This window comes from Lissotriton vulgaris, chromosome 4_1 (genome assembly GCF_964263255.1).
Source record: "Lissotriton vulgaris chromosome 4_1, aLisVul1.2, whole genome shotgun sequence".
NCBI classification, from domain to species: Eukaryota; Metazoa; Chordata; class Amphibia; order Caudata; family Salamandridae; genus Lissotriton; species Lissotriton vulgaris.
Genome location: NC_141691.1, coordinates 1,217,930,452 through 1,217,944,924, shown reverse-complemented (window position 1 = coordinate 1,217,944,924; position 14,473 = coordinate 1,217,930,452). Strand labels below are relative to the sequence as shown.

The 14,473-nt window shown below is 43.1% G+C and overlaps 1 protein-coding gene across 1 annotated transcript in view; it reads left to right on the top strand.

The window, feature by feature from the left end:
• The window catches only part of TIMM21 (translocase of inner mitochondrial membrane 21), a 126,639-nt gene extending 117,742 nt beyond the window's left edge, over window positions 1-8,897 (top strand). The window contains exon 7 of the mRNA XM_086965433.1: window positions 7,879-8,897. The gene's annotated coding sequence lies outside the window, so the exon portion shown is untranslated. The remainder of the gene's footprint in view (window positions 1-7,878) is intronic.
• Window positions 8,898-14,473: the final 5,576 nt, after the last annotated feature.

The window sequence follows — 14,473 nt, the reverse complement described above, 5'->3', positions numbered from 1 at the left end:
TTCTAGAAACTTCTTGTAGGCAGAAATTTGATGGTTTGTCAGAAACTTAGTGAGGGCTCCGGGGAAGGCTAGGTGGCGGTAGTTTAGAGATGGGATTAATTTTGCTTTTAAAACTTTCAGAATGGGTTCGGCTTCTTTTGTAGTGGTAGTGTGCAGTGCAGAAGAAGTCCTTACAATTGTCAACTGTAGAGACAAAATCTCATCATTATTGAGTGTAATCTTTCAGCCAGGAGCGATGACTTTAGAAACTCTCATACCCTCAAATGAGGCTTTTATGTAAAATATGGTAGCCGCATGGACAAAGCCATACTCTGGGCCCTCCAGTCACTCTTTCTAACGTGGCTAGGCGACTCAGATCAGCTCCTGGTGATCAAATATTCCTCACCAGACACCATTAAGCCTTGTGGTGCAAGCATCTACAATTAAATTTAACTCAAATGCTTCAGCTTCTACTCCTCCAGATAGGGAATCCAAGCGTATTGACTCATTCAGAAATTAGTTATTCTACTCAGCTAGCAGAGCCTTACGACCTTTGAATGTGGTCTGTCTCTTGGCCCGCTATACATTTGCCGTGGGACATTACCATCACATTTTTGCTGGTTGTTACAGAGGAAGTTAAGGCAACCTTGGCCTAGACCATTCAAGATGGGCAGAATAAGCCAGAATTGATTTTACATGCTAACCTCAACACAACAGATGGTGTGGTTCACGCCATGTGTGTCTTGGTAGTGCTCAGGCAACACACCTGAATGCGTGCTACTAAATTTTATGGGGATGTACAAGTGTCTCTTATCTACATGCCGTTTGACAGGTCTAGACGTTTCGGAGAGGAGGCATACTCTGAGCAGGAGAGATTTAATGACAGGCATGTTATATCCCATTCCCTTAGGTTGATTTTGCTGGACTGCCAATTTCACCAGTAGTACAGGAAATTTAGGGGCTCTGCGCAGAGCCCAACATATCAACAGCATCGTTCAAAAGCAGAACAGCTACTGACTCAGAAATGTTATGGTTTCAGGGGTGTGGTGTTGACCACACAGCAACAAAGGCATCAATCCTCTACCTCCTCCTTCCTGTGTCTTCTGAATTTTTTGTTTTCCCCTGCAGTTAGTAGGGAGTAGGATTCCGTTGTTTTCTGCCCGACAGGAAGGCTTTCACTTCTGATCAATGGGTTATACAGATCCTTCAAAGGAGCTACTCCATACCTTTTTATTTAATTCCACCTGTGCATCCCAACCCATCTTTCTCAGCTCCTGTTTCGACAGACCATGGTTCCCACAATCCTTATGTAGTAGTTAGATTTTCTTTTGGCCTAGAGAGCAATCAAGGAAGGTTCTGGACCTTGAAAATGGTGATAGATGTTACTCCCACTGCTTCCTCGTGCCGAAGAAGGATGGAGGGCTCAGACCCATTTTTGGCCCTTTGGCTGTTGAATGCCTTACTGCAGGACAAATCCAAAATGCTGTCTGGCTCAAAGTCTTTCTGCTTTGTAATCGGAGGATTGAATGGTGTTATTGAAATTGTAAAGTGTGTATTTTCCTGTATCTGTTCAAGCTGCATTGAATTTGGGAGATCAAGGATATGATTCCAATAGAATACACAAGGCTAAGAAACCAAGAAACCTCAAAACCATCCTCATCAACACACAGGATTGATTCGAAACATTGGAGCCTGTCATAATGATTAAACCGCAACCTGCAGTAGTGCACGCACACTGTTGAGTTGCCTAGACTCGGCATGAAGAGGCTGGGTCATGCTATGCATGCTATGCATGCCCACGTGAAAGGTTCCGCTTCTAGGCTAGGATTGCATCTTGTGAGAGGACACAGTGGCACCAAAAGAGGTGGGGAGTATTTCGGAGTCTTGATGGGCAGCCACTGGTTCTAGTAAGTTGAATTTCCTTATTTCTCACCAATGAGTAATAAACAACCTCAGTTCCAGATCCCCAAGTGTTTTGTCATTTTTCTTGTTGAAAGCTAAGTGTGCCTCTTAAAGTCTTTCATGATCTTTGTATAATATGTGTGTTGAGGAAAAACTCTGACTACTGAAAAAGTACTGTAAGTTTTCAAAGTGTTGGCATGGACGAGAGTTTACTGTATGCACTTTTATTTCACATTGAACAAAACTGAATACTTTTGTATTTTCTTTCACTTTCTACAGGGATTATTAGACTCCTAAACATGTGTGATGAGTGTAGGCAGGAGACCTTTTTTCCTACCTATTTTCTCTATATTTGCCACTATGCTGACAGAGGGCCAAATTGGCGAACAGAGCTTATTTTCATATTTTTTTAAGGGATATGTATGGATGTTGCACATAGATGCCAATTTGCATTTGCGAAAAAAGCACTTCTCTTCCCGTGAGTTTTTTGGGGATTTTGGTTTTACCTTCATGATTAGGCAGAGTCTGTTTCTGGAGAAGATACTTTTGTTTAAGTAAGAGTAATTAGGAATATCGAGAAACTTCAAACAGACCCCGATTCACAGATCCTAAAGACAGTCTTCAATGCATGGTGTGCAAGAGTATAGCAATGCAGGAGGGGCTTGGCAAATTAAAACAATGGGAGAATGAAGAACTAAAGTTACATATGCGTATAGGTCACATGTTCCATACAAAGGCCAAGTGGATGCAAGAAGCCAATTAGCAAAACTCTGTCAACACCCATATCCCTTTCCCCCTATTTTCAAGTTGAACAGCCACAAACCGTGTCCTTAGTGGCTGAAATTCTAAAAGTCAGGAGAATTCCTATTTAAGGTTAGTTACAAAAGAATCAAACTTACCAGAATCTGACAGAACCTCTCTCCAGCGAGCACATGAGTGTCCCAGCAGTGTAACATCTGTTTCCAGAGGGTGCAGCACCGGGACACTCTGAAATACAAATGATGTTGGATAGAGGAGACAGCCCAGGAACTCAGTGGTGGAAGGTGGACATGAATTTGTCTTGCCGGAGGCCACTGTCACTCAGAGCATGCACTGTGGATGCATGCATCATCTCTGGTGTTCGAGATGTCATCTAGTAAAGGTGGAGATCAAGGGGTTGTGGTATCCAGCGGAGCTCCTGCTTCGTATTAACTTGCTTGACCTTCATGCAATCAGGCTGTCCTTAAAAACCTTTCTATAGACAATCAAGGGAAGGTTGGTGAAGGTCCTCGCAGACAACACAACTGCCATGTGGTACTGCTACAAGCAGGGCAACATGGTCCTGGATTTCATGCCGGGAGACTGTGCGCCTTTGTTAGTGACTGGATCGATCGGGATCTTCCTAGTGGCCAATCACCAGACAAGGTCTCTGAATGCCAGAGTAAAAACATCGAGCTGGTTATTCAGGAATGGCATCCTCATCCAAGGTGAGTTGAGGACATCTTCAATAAGTGGGATTTGCCCTGGCTAGATCTTTTTGTCTAAATCTTTAACGAGTCCATCTAGCCCTCTAGTATATTATATTCTTTTCTTATTTATTCCATTCGTTGTTGTGCAACATTAACCCAGTGTTTAGTCTGGAAACACTTTGAAAACATGTAAAAAATTTGGAGTCAGCGGGCAATCCCGTTGTCTAGGTGGTAATATTGTGCACACTTTTACTGGAACCAACTTGGTTCTCTTCTGGTATATTTATAAACAATAATAGTCCATTCAATGTGATTATTCTTGTTTCAATCTTTAGTCTTTATTTCATCTTTTTAATCAATACGAATCCTTTTATTTCAAGGACATTTCATGTTACCATATCCCATTTACCCAATGCATTTCGGGTCTATGGTGACCCTTCCTCAGGGGTCTCTATAAGAAAAATCAAGGAGAATACCATCAGCCTCATAACCATCTCTGTGCATGTATAACCACATCAAAATGCATTTCTTATGTTAACTCTGTGACTATTAAGCTAACAAAAATCATGTCATGTAATCACATGGACTTTATCAAATAACCTGGTGATCCCTACGTAGCCAAACTTTCAGTGTTCTCACTGCATGCTCCGTGAAAGTATATAAAACCGAAAATTAACCGTTATACTGAAAAGAGCTTTTAGAGCAAACTGGCAGAGTTCTAACTGCGCGCTCCGTGGAAACATGTTCTAGCAAAAATAACCGTTAACTTAAACAAAGCTCCCCGAGCATATCAAAAAGCCCTGCTCCTCGTTTGCGCTTTACTTACTAGGAAATGCGAACGTCCTGTGTTACAAGTTGTCATCCAATCCGCTACTCCCAAACACTTGGTGTGTGGCTATTTTAAGCTATGCGCGCTACAATTGGCTAAGCTTGCGATCACGTGATCGTGACGATGGACTGATGCTCGACTCTCATCTAACTGAGGATAAATGATAGAAAATCGGCAGATGTCGGTAAATGTTGTGGAAAATTCCTTAGTAATATTAAACATCAGTAACAATAATCATAAATAAATTTCATTACATGTCTGAAAAAAAAATGTGAACATGTGTAACACAGGACTCCAATCTGCTGGTAGAACTGGATTCTTGGGTGAGCAGTACAGGGATAATTCCCTGGACACAAACAGGCTTTCGGCCAGGACTGGGCACCTTGACCAACTTATCCGCCTTAACCCTCCTTGTTAACAAAGCAATTCACAATTCCACCCCGCTGTACACTTGCTTCTTGGACCTAAAAGCGGCTTTTGACAAACTGCCCAGATCCATTCTTTGGGCCAAAATGAAAGCTTGGGGCGTGCCGTCAAAGTTGCTGGGAGCAATCATCGAGCTTTATTCAGACACTTGGGTCCAAGTTAAAAAAGGAGATGGTCGACGCCTGACAAGGAAATTCCACACAACCAATGGCTTAAAACAAGGCTGTGTACTGGCCCCCAGCCTCTTTAATATCTACACCGCGGATCTAGAAAGCGACCTACGTACCACTCGGGGTGATCCTCCAAAATTGGCTAATTCACCTATAATATCTCTTCAATATGCAGACGACATAGTGCTCCTGTCAAAAACCCCCATCGGCCTACAACGCTTGATCTGCAAACTGTCGCAGTACCTCGCGAAGGCACAGCTGACTATAAACCTAAAAAAAAAAAACACTCTATGCTTCTGCGGCTCTAGAAAGAAAAAACAAAATTTTGTCTGGAAGATAAATTCTACTCCTTTAACCCATGTAGACAAATATAAATACCTAGGAATCTTATTGGACCATCGACAAAAGTTTAAACAGCACCTGGAACAGGGGAAATCCAAAGCCAAGCAGCTTCAATTTGCTTTTAAAACTGTTCAAAAGCAACTAAACGGACATTCCACCGGCCACATTCTTAAGATTGTAGCCGCTAAATTTCTGCCATCACTAACATACGGCTCAGAATTACTGGCAACCCGGGACTCCACAGCGTTAAACCTCGCCCAATCCAGGCTGTTCAAAAACCTCTTCCTAATTCCGCGCCATATTTCTCAAGCTCAAATTCGCTTGGAGTATGGTCTTACCAACCAGCTCCCGGCAAGACAAGGAGCACTAGCCAAATATTACTGGCGCATGAGGGACGCAGCAGACGAATCCTTGGCCCACCTTTGCTGGTCAGAAGTCGAAAAACAAGCTGGCCTACCAAACTCAACATATAAGACCTTGAGGCAAGCTCTTGAGGCACTAAAACTGGAAGAATCCTGGCTTTTGCCCATGACTTACTCCGCTTTCAAGCTGATAACCAAGAAAGCAGTCAAACAAGCATCATTACTCATGGACAAAGCAGCAGTGGCCGGCAAAAACCATGCCTGGATCGTTTTGCCATCATATACCAACTTAAAACCTCAGGAATACTTGAAAGAATGCTTCAGGGACCATCACAAAAGGAAACTTAGTCTCTTAAGGCTGGGCTGCTTCTCTTCCAAAGAGCTTACTCCTAAATGGCTACGGTCATGGGCAACTCCCGAGTGCCGTCTCTGTGGCAACGGTGCGGAATCTTTGCTGCACCTTATATGCATATGCCCGGCACTTCAGAATCTTAGAAAAACGCTTCTTCGACCACTTCTAAGAGAAGCTCAGGTGAGAACTTGCAGAGCGGCGGTGATAAGATGCTTAAGTGGATCTTGGATAGAACTTTCATGTAAAACCATAACATTTTTGAACTTCGCCGCCATAGAGCTGGAAAACAGAGCGGTAACCAAAGAGGTCTCTGGACAATAGGCCAGGCCTCGGCCGGCTACGGACTCTTTTCTTCCTTTTCCTCCTTTGCAAACGGATGTCTTTTTGCACTATGAGTTAAAAATAACGTGCCCCCCGTTTTAACTACTGTTATTTTCCCACACCTCTACTTCTTTCCCTTTATCATGAGTTAAAAACATTGTGTTTCCCGATAAATTTGCATATTTTATGATACCAGTTCTTAACAACATTCAAAGTTGAATTTCTTTTGTTCTTTTTTATGATGCACACGCTGTTTGCATGGTGGTAAGCCCACCCTTTTATGATTTTTTAAATCAAATAAAGTATCATTATTATTATTAATGTTTCCACGGAGCGCGCAGTTAGAACTCTGCCAGTTTGCTCTAAAAGCTCTTTTCAGTATAACGGTTAATTTTCGGTTTTATATACTTTCACGGAGCATGCAGTGAGAACACTGAAAGTTTGGCTACGTAGGGATCACCAGGTTATTTGATAAAGTCCATGTGATTACATGACATGATTTTTGTTTGCTTAATAGTCACAGAGTTAACATAAGAAATGCATTTTGATGTGGTTATACATGCACAGAGATGGTTATGAGGCTGATGGTATTCTCCTTGATTTTTCTTATAGAGACCCCTGAGGAAGGGTCACCATAGACCCGAAATGCATTGGGTAAATGGGATATGGTAACATGAAATGTCCTGGAAATAAAAGGATTCGTATTGATTAAAAAGATGAAATAAAGACTAAAGATTGAAACAAGAATAATCACATTGAATGGACTATTATTGTTTATAAATATACCAGAAGAGAACCAAGTTGGTTCCAGTAAAAGTGTGCACAATATTACCACCTAGACAACGGGATTGCCCGCTGACTCCAAATTTTTTAGATCTTTTTGTCGCCACCAGGAATGTGCAGTGTTTATTCTACCCTGCACTACAATTTCCTCCTGAAAGGTTTTTAGGGGATGCTTTCGACTGTGAAGGAACACGGGCCTCTTGTGAGCATTTCCACCCCTGCCCACTTGCTTCGAGTTCAGAAGATGGTCCTTGTGGACCGAGACCTAGTCACCTTTATTGTACTAGACTGAGCCAGGAGAGTGTGGCACCCTCTCTTTTGAGTCTGAGCATCTGCCCTCCGATTCGGCTACCCCTTCCGGAGGTCCTCCTTTCACAGGGCAGGATCTAGCACCCGAATATCCACAATCTGCACCTCCACGGTTGGAGATTGAACGGTGACAACTAAGCAGTTCTGTCTTACCCTCTGAAGTGATGGATGCTAGCCTTATAGCCAGACGTCCCTCAACAAAATTCATATATTCTATATGCTGGAAAAGTTTGTGGCCTGGCGTAGGAACCGTCAGTTTGTTCCCTTGTTGGCCAAATGTTATTATGTTGTATTGTTTTATTTCAGAGTTCTTTAATTTGTTATAATTATTTGATGCTCTTATAACAAGGAGATGACATGAATGCATAATGGTAGCCTTGGGTCTTGATGTAAAAAGTTTTTCCTTTAGTATTTGATTTGGGAATTGTTCACGAAATGTAACACCTGTTTTTAGTGGAAGAATACACACAGCTGGCATCCCTAATCTATGCTGGGGATGTGTGTGCATAAAAATGTACAGATTTTTTAACCGCAAAATATGTATAGCCCGGTGGTAAGGAACAGATTTGTAGAGATGCATGGTTCATTCAAAGAAGCCTTTGAGGAATTTCTTATCAGCAGTGTCTCACTGTCTTTTATGTTCTTTCCTTTACAGAAGCAACACCTAATGGCCTTCACTGTAAGGCGTCCATACTGAGTTGATGTTCCTACGGCAGTAATTAAGCTTTTGGATGACTAATGTTGGTGATCTTGTTATGTAAACATTGGGATTTTCTGTAAATCCCATCTCATTGTGGTCTTCTCTCAAAAAAATAATTTTCCTTGGGCCAGAAATATTCCCCTGATGTCATATAAATTAATAAATTACTTTGATGGTGCAGTAACTATTGTTAACCTGTTTTAATACTACTACATTTTGAAAGTGCTTAAGGTGTAGTTGTGGGTCATTTATTCAAATAATTTATCTAATAAGGACTGTGATGTTTTATAGATTAAAGTTTGCATTATCAAAATTAACCATGTTAGCAACATTTTTGAGATATAGCAAAACTAAAGTGTAAGAAATTGGGTTATTAGTTGCGAAGGATTTAAGTCATTCTCTAGTAATAGGTTTGTAATTGCCTTATCTCTAAGAACCAAGTACTCCATTTTAGCACTTGAGACTCTCTGGGTGGCAAAGCAGAGCAGTCGAAACCCTACCCAGGGAAGGTGTTGTGGGCTGGCTGCCCAATTTACTGGCACGCAACAACCAAGCTCAATATATTATTGTAATGTCTGGGCTTTTTCTTTTAAAAAGGAAAAGTACTTTTATTACACACACAAACCCACACACACACACACACACACACACACTACTAAATGCAATACATTACAATACAAATGTATTTGTAAGCTAGTTGAAAATACCTTTAGTAACACCTTTATCTCACATAGTGGGCCCTGGACCCTATACCGAATACATCATCACAATGTAAGGGGGTGTCACTTTGAATAAGGCAACTTACTGGCTTTCTCAGGGTGTCCTCACATTATTCGAATATGCCATGTGTCATGTTTGAACCTTATAACACCATTTAAATCAGTAAGCACAGTATTAAAAATCAGTAGCATTCATTCTAAATATAAGCAGTGCAACGATCGGTAATGCTGTGAATAAAGCATTTCAGTTTGAAAGCATATGTGTCAGAGTCTTTCCTTGCTTGCTGTATGCCACCTAATGCTGCCATTGGGCAACCACAGGCGTGATTGGTAGTGTGCCTGTTGACCAAAACACCAAATCAGAGTGAATAAATTAATGGTTGGTTTACTCCTGAGTTCAGGGACATAATCATCTGGGAAATGTAGGGTTACGTTTTACCCAAACATTCTTGAGAGGGAGCTGCTGCACCTTCTGAAACTCACAATGGTGTTGCCCCAGCCATCATGGGGCCACCACAAGCACCAGGGTATATGTAAAGAGGCCTATGATGGGGTGCTCTTTGCCAGTCTCAGTGAATATTTAATTAGCTTCAACATTGTTTTCCTTTTATATTTATTTTAGGTGGGGTGCACCAGTCCCACTCCGGTGCACCCGTGGCCTCCTTTTGTTGAGGGGCACGGGGGGGGGTAGTCCCAAGGCACCCGCAGCCTTGCCAACTCTGAGCCTGGCCAGCAGTCTATTGCTGGTGTGGGAGCCAGCCCACTGATTCTCCCACGTATGTCCTTACGGGCAGGTGGCTGCCCTGCCTTAGCTTCTTCGATCCCCAAGTCACTGGCAAGTAGGATGGGAGCACAGCTTCTAGTGAAAGCACAGTGGTGCTCCTCACCCTGGCAGGCTGCATCTGTTCAAACTGGCTTCATGTGTTCCGGGAACCCCAGGTCACTTGGATTTTGGGGAGAGGGGTTGGTGCCCAAGGGCTGAAGGTTGGCTAATAGAGAGCCCCCCTACACATACATACACCCTCCCAGTCATAAATAATTGAATAATGGTGTGTCAATACACTGGTCCTGACTCAACCTGGAGTACATTCTTCTGGGTACCGAGGAGCACTATGTGACTGCTTTTCTTTTTTTTTTTTTTTACAGCCTTGTCCTAACACACAAAAGGTGATGGGAGGAATGCGTGCAGTTTGTCTAAACACTGTCAGTCGCTTAAGGTAGCATTCCAACCCATTGTTCTTTTGCCCACCATACAACCTCAGATTAGACACGGTCATATGCAAATTAGTCATGGTCCTGCTCTATTATAACCAACCCGAACTGCCTAAACAGGTCCTATGAGCCAGAATACAAGCAACCCCTAACCGATTTTACTCTAGCTGGTACTTTTCAGGTGGCTGAAGCTTAGTTCCAGTGACACAGCAAGCAAGGGACCCCCTTCTGGGCGTACACTTGGCCAACTAGGGCAGTACATCAAACACATAAAAGGCTGGTGCTCCTCTCCTGGTGGTTGGAGCATCGTGTGCAGCCCCTCTACAACCAGCCAACAGAACACCCTCCTTGCTCAACTCTCAGTCCTCAGAGTTTCATGGCATCCTAAAGGGCCCCGGGGGAATAGAGCGGTGGGGGAATCCAGGCCCCTTCCCCTAGTCAATCCTCAGGAGACATAAGTGAGCCAGTGCTACTGCCCTGAAGAGACCCATACTAGTCCCTGGGGTCAGCTGGAGTCAAAGTCCTTAGTCCATCCTTATAGGGCAAGAGGTGGCTTCTCCTTCTAGCTGGTCACCCATGTGCTATCATGGGTTCCAGGTCCAGGGTGTTCTTCCTACTGCAGGAGTTTTTAAGCGGGGTGGAATGTTTTAAGGGTCAGTCATCCCTGCCAATCCTACAGTGGCACACCATCTTTGTCCCAACCTTCCTGCATAGTACTGTGGGACAATCTAAAATGCCAACTTCAAGTTTTCTCCTGCAGGGCTGTTGTAAATCAACAGCGATTAGGTTAAGCATTAGCAGAAAACATGCTGTGTTTGACCATTATCGTAACAAATGTACCGACTCCATTTTGTATTTGCAACAAGCATTTTGTATGTCGTACATCGCCATGTGCTTTGTCCTACCTCCTTGTTAACTGCACCTGAAGTCTGCCTGACAACAGGCTATATTTAGCATTTTCTGCTTCTAGCATGTCCAGACATGCGCAGTAGGGTCTATGAGAGTTACTAATTAGTTCCAGGTGGGAATGTGTTTACTAGTTTCCATTGACTGTTAACTCCGCCCATCTATCGATTGTGCCTTCCAATATGGCCTTGAATGGTCATGAAACTGCTCTTGTCTTCTGTACCGCCTTTTTTGAGCCCCCTCATTCTGTATAAAAGGGGCCATGTGCTTTAGTTCGGTGTGCTATTCGATACAATACCGAAGGGTGTTGTGTGGACTGTAGTACCACCTTTAAAGGTTTAATAAACTTTGCTTTTGTATTATCCAGTTTCATTGCCAACTTCTTCCTAAGGTCTGAGGACTCCGTGCAGAGAAGGGCGAACCCCTTGCACTAAGTAGGCCTAGCTGAGGTTTGCTTACAACAAATTGGCGCCCGACAGTGGGGCTCATCGGCGACTCGAATGCCCGAAGGAGTGGTCGTGACGAAGGATTGGAATCTCGCTGCGGACGCGATCGCATGCCAGAGGAGACCCGAGTCATGGCATCCAAGGCGTTTTTTCCTTTCTTTCCGATCCGACCATCCAGGTGGTGCCGGTCCTCAACTGAGATCTCTTCTGTTGGCTTGCCATGCAGTATCCCTTTGGTCGAATTTAGAACTTGGCAGTTGGAATCTGGATGCCCTGTAATTGATAAAAACCGTGGTGCGGTACTTGCTGTGGGTTTTGGAAGCCTGGGAGGATGTGGAACAGTGTATGTTTAAGCGAAAATCTAGACAAGATATGTTTGAGAGTGTGCGAATGTGGGTGAAAGAAGTACGTGAGCATGAGAAACGTGAGCAAGCGCTGATTGAGAAAGAACAGAAGAATGTGTATGAAAAAGCGCAAGAACTAAGAAAGAAGGAGGCGAAAGAATTGGAAGAGAGGCAGGAGAAGGAGCGCCGATTACAGATATCCGGCCAATATGCTGTTTGACAACCTCTTTATCCTGTCCTTAATAAACCGCAAGATGATTTTTCTTTGTTAGATCGTCCTCCGCCTCCATATGTTGTTCCGTCCGCTCCATCTGACGAAGATGAGGATTCCGGGGCACATACAACAAAACGTGATACCCGCTCCATGATATCGACCGATCGTGCGGCCGAACTTAGAAAGATTGCTCGACATTCACTTCAGGATACTGTTACTGTTTCTGATATTTTAGAGACTTTAAAGGGATGGCAAGATAGAGAGCAGATGTATTTTACTGAGCATTTTGCAGAAGTTGTTGACATGTTCCGCAAAGTTTCTGCAATTCTCAAACCTGATAATGTGGCAATCGATTGTAAGCAATTGCGTAAAGGTCTTTTTACTCTCCCCCAGGTGACTGATACTATCAGGCGGCTGGTTAAACTTTGAACTGAGGCGATTTGTCTACGGGAGGAGAAACGGAAAGCTAAAGTAGGTGGACGAACGGGATTGGTCGACAGGAAACAATCATCTATTTTTGGAACAGATAAGACCACGATAGTGCATGCAAAGCCTATGCGAGAGGCAGCGCCTTTATACGTCCCCCCTAAAGGAGCGGGTACAAGTGACGATAAATATTCTGTAGATGCTAAAGGGTACTTTATTTATAATTGGGTGTATACTCCCTGGAATAGAGCAGATGTTATGGAACTTAAAGCTGCATTGCCTGATCCATGTAAAAATCCTGCCGCTTTCTATGAGGAAGTAGAGGGAGCCTTAAATTCTTTTACCATGACATTAGCTGATATTGATTTATTTTTTGGGCTAATATTGCCGCCTGATATGTGGAGATCCGTGCGTAAAGTCGATGATCGCGCAGCGTATGGGGCATTATGGAAAGAAATAGAGAGGGAAGATGAGGACAGGGAACCAGCGAAAAAGCCATGTCTGTTGATTTTAGATCTCCCCGGTGCAATATTAACTAAGTTAAAAACGATTATTCCTTCTAAAAAGATTGATTAGACTATTGTAGCATCTTGTAAGCAAAAAACAGATGAATTAGTTTCAGATTTCTTCAAGCGTTTTGAGGAAGCTTTTCATGATTTTAGTGGCCAGTCGCTAACGGACGATACGGGCCGACACTTGTTTGTAGATAAGTATTTTACAAATCTATTACCAGGAGTGGCTAGCCGTTTGAAAGCTAGCGAAAGCTCTTGGACCACCTCTTCTCCGGCATCCCTCCAGACGATGGCTCAATATTACGAGAGTCAGGAACTGGAAGCGAAGGGTAGCGAGGATAAGAAGTCTAAAGAATTAAAAACAAAGGTTATATCTCAGGTTTATGTTCCACCTCTTGGAGGTAACGATAGAGGCGGACGAGGATTTTATAATTCCTCTTATACTCGTCCCTTTTTGGCCGTTGATCAATGCGCGTATTGAAGAAAATTTGGTCATTGGGCAGATGAGTGTCCATTGTTGCGCTCACAGCGCTATGTCCGTGGCCGAGGATCCATAAGGAACCGCTCGGGGAACTCAGGATCCAGAGGTGCTATGAACGAGCGTGCTAGGTTTGATTCTAATGTGCGGGTACAAAATGGGTTCAATACTTTTGATAGGTGCAACCAATACCAGATGTCTGATTATGTGCAGCCTGAGTCGCATGATTCTGCTTATGCATGGGATTGCATAGGATGGGGTAAGGAATCAGTTGAAGTTCCAGTAGATCAGAGGGGTCCTTATGTTACAGCACATGTTCTGGGTTCTACTGATCAGTTTCTGGTTGATACAGGAGCTACTCGTAGCGCTTTGTCTAAACAATTGGTTCCAAGGGCTCCCCTGTCTGGCTTAACAATTACATCGATAGGGTTCGATGGAACACCTTCCCTTAGCCCATTGTCACAACCACTTGCATTTCATGTTGATAAGTTTGCTGCTCCGTGTCCGTTTTTGCTTTCCCCAAATACACCAGACAATATTGTGGGTCTTGATATGCTCAAGTATTTCAGAGCCCCAATAAGATGTTCCCCTGAAGGAGTGCGTGTGATTTTGAATGACAATTATCCAGTAACAGACAGAGTTTGTATTGTTCAAGAGGATACTGCGTTAGCCTCCCTACCTAAAACTCTTTGGGCTACTTCAGATACCGATGTGGGTCAGATGGTTATTCCACCAGTGCATATTAGTGTAAAGGAGGGAGCTGTGTTGCCACGCTTGCCTCAATATCGAATTTCACAGGAGGGTGAGGAAGCACTCATACGAATTGTACAAGATCTCATTAAATTTGGAGTTGTTGAGGAAGTTCCATTTAACATTTGTATTAGTCTGATCCTCCCTATTTTGAAGAAAGACACTGATACCAGGATCTACTGATTTATTATTGATTTGCGGAAGGTAAATAAGATAGTGGTACCACAATATCCAGTGGTTTGTTATCACAACACTTCTTCCTTTAATTCCACCTACTGCAACTACGTTCTCTGTTATAGACTTGAAGAACGCTTTCTTTTCGATCCCTATTCATCCTGATAGCCAATATCTGTTCGTTTTCACTTTGAATAATCGATCGTATAGATTTTGTAGAGTTCCTCAAGGCTATACTGAGAGTCCTAGTATTTACAGCCAAGCATTGAAAAGACAACTTGATTCTTTTGTTCTACCCGAGGGTGTGGCGCTCATACAGTATGTTGATGATATTTTGTTGGCAGCCGATACTCCTGAACAATGTGAGAA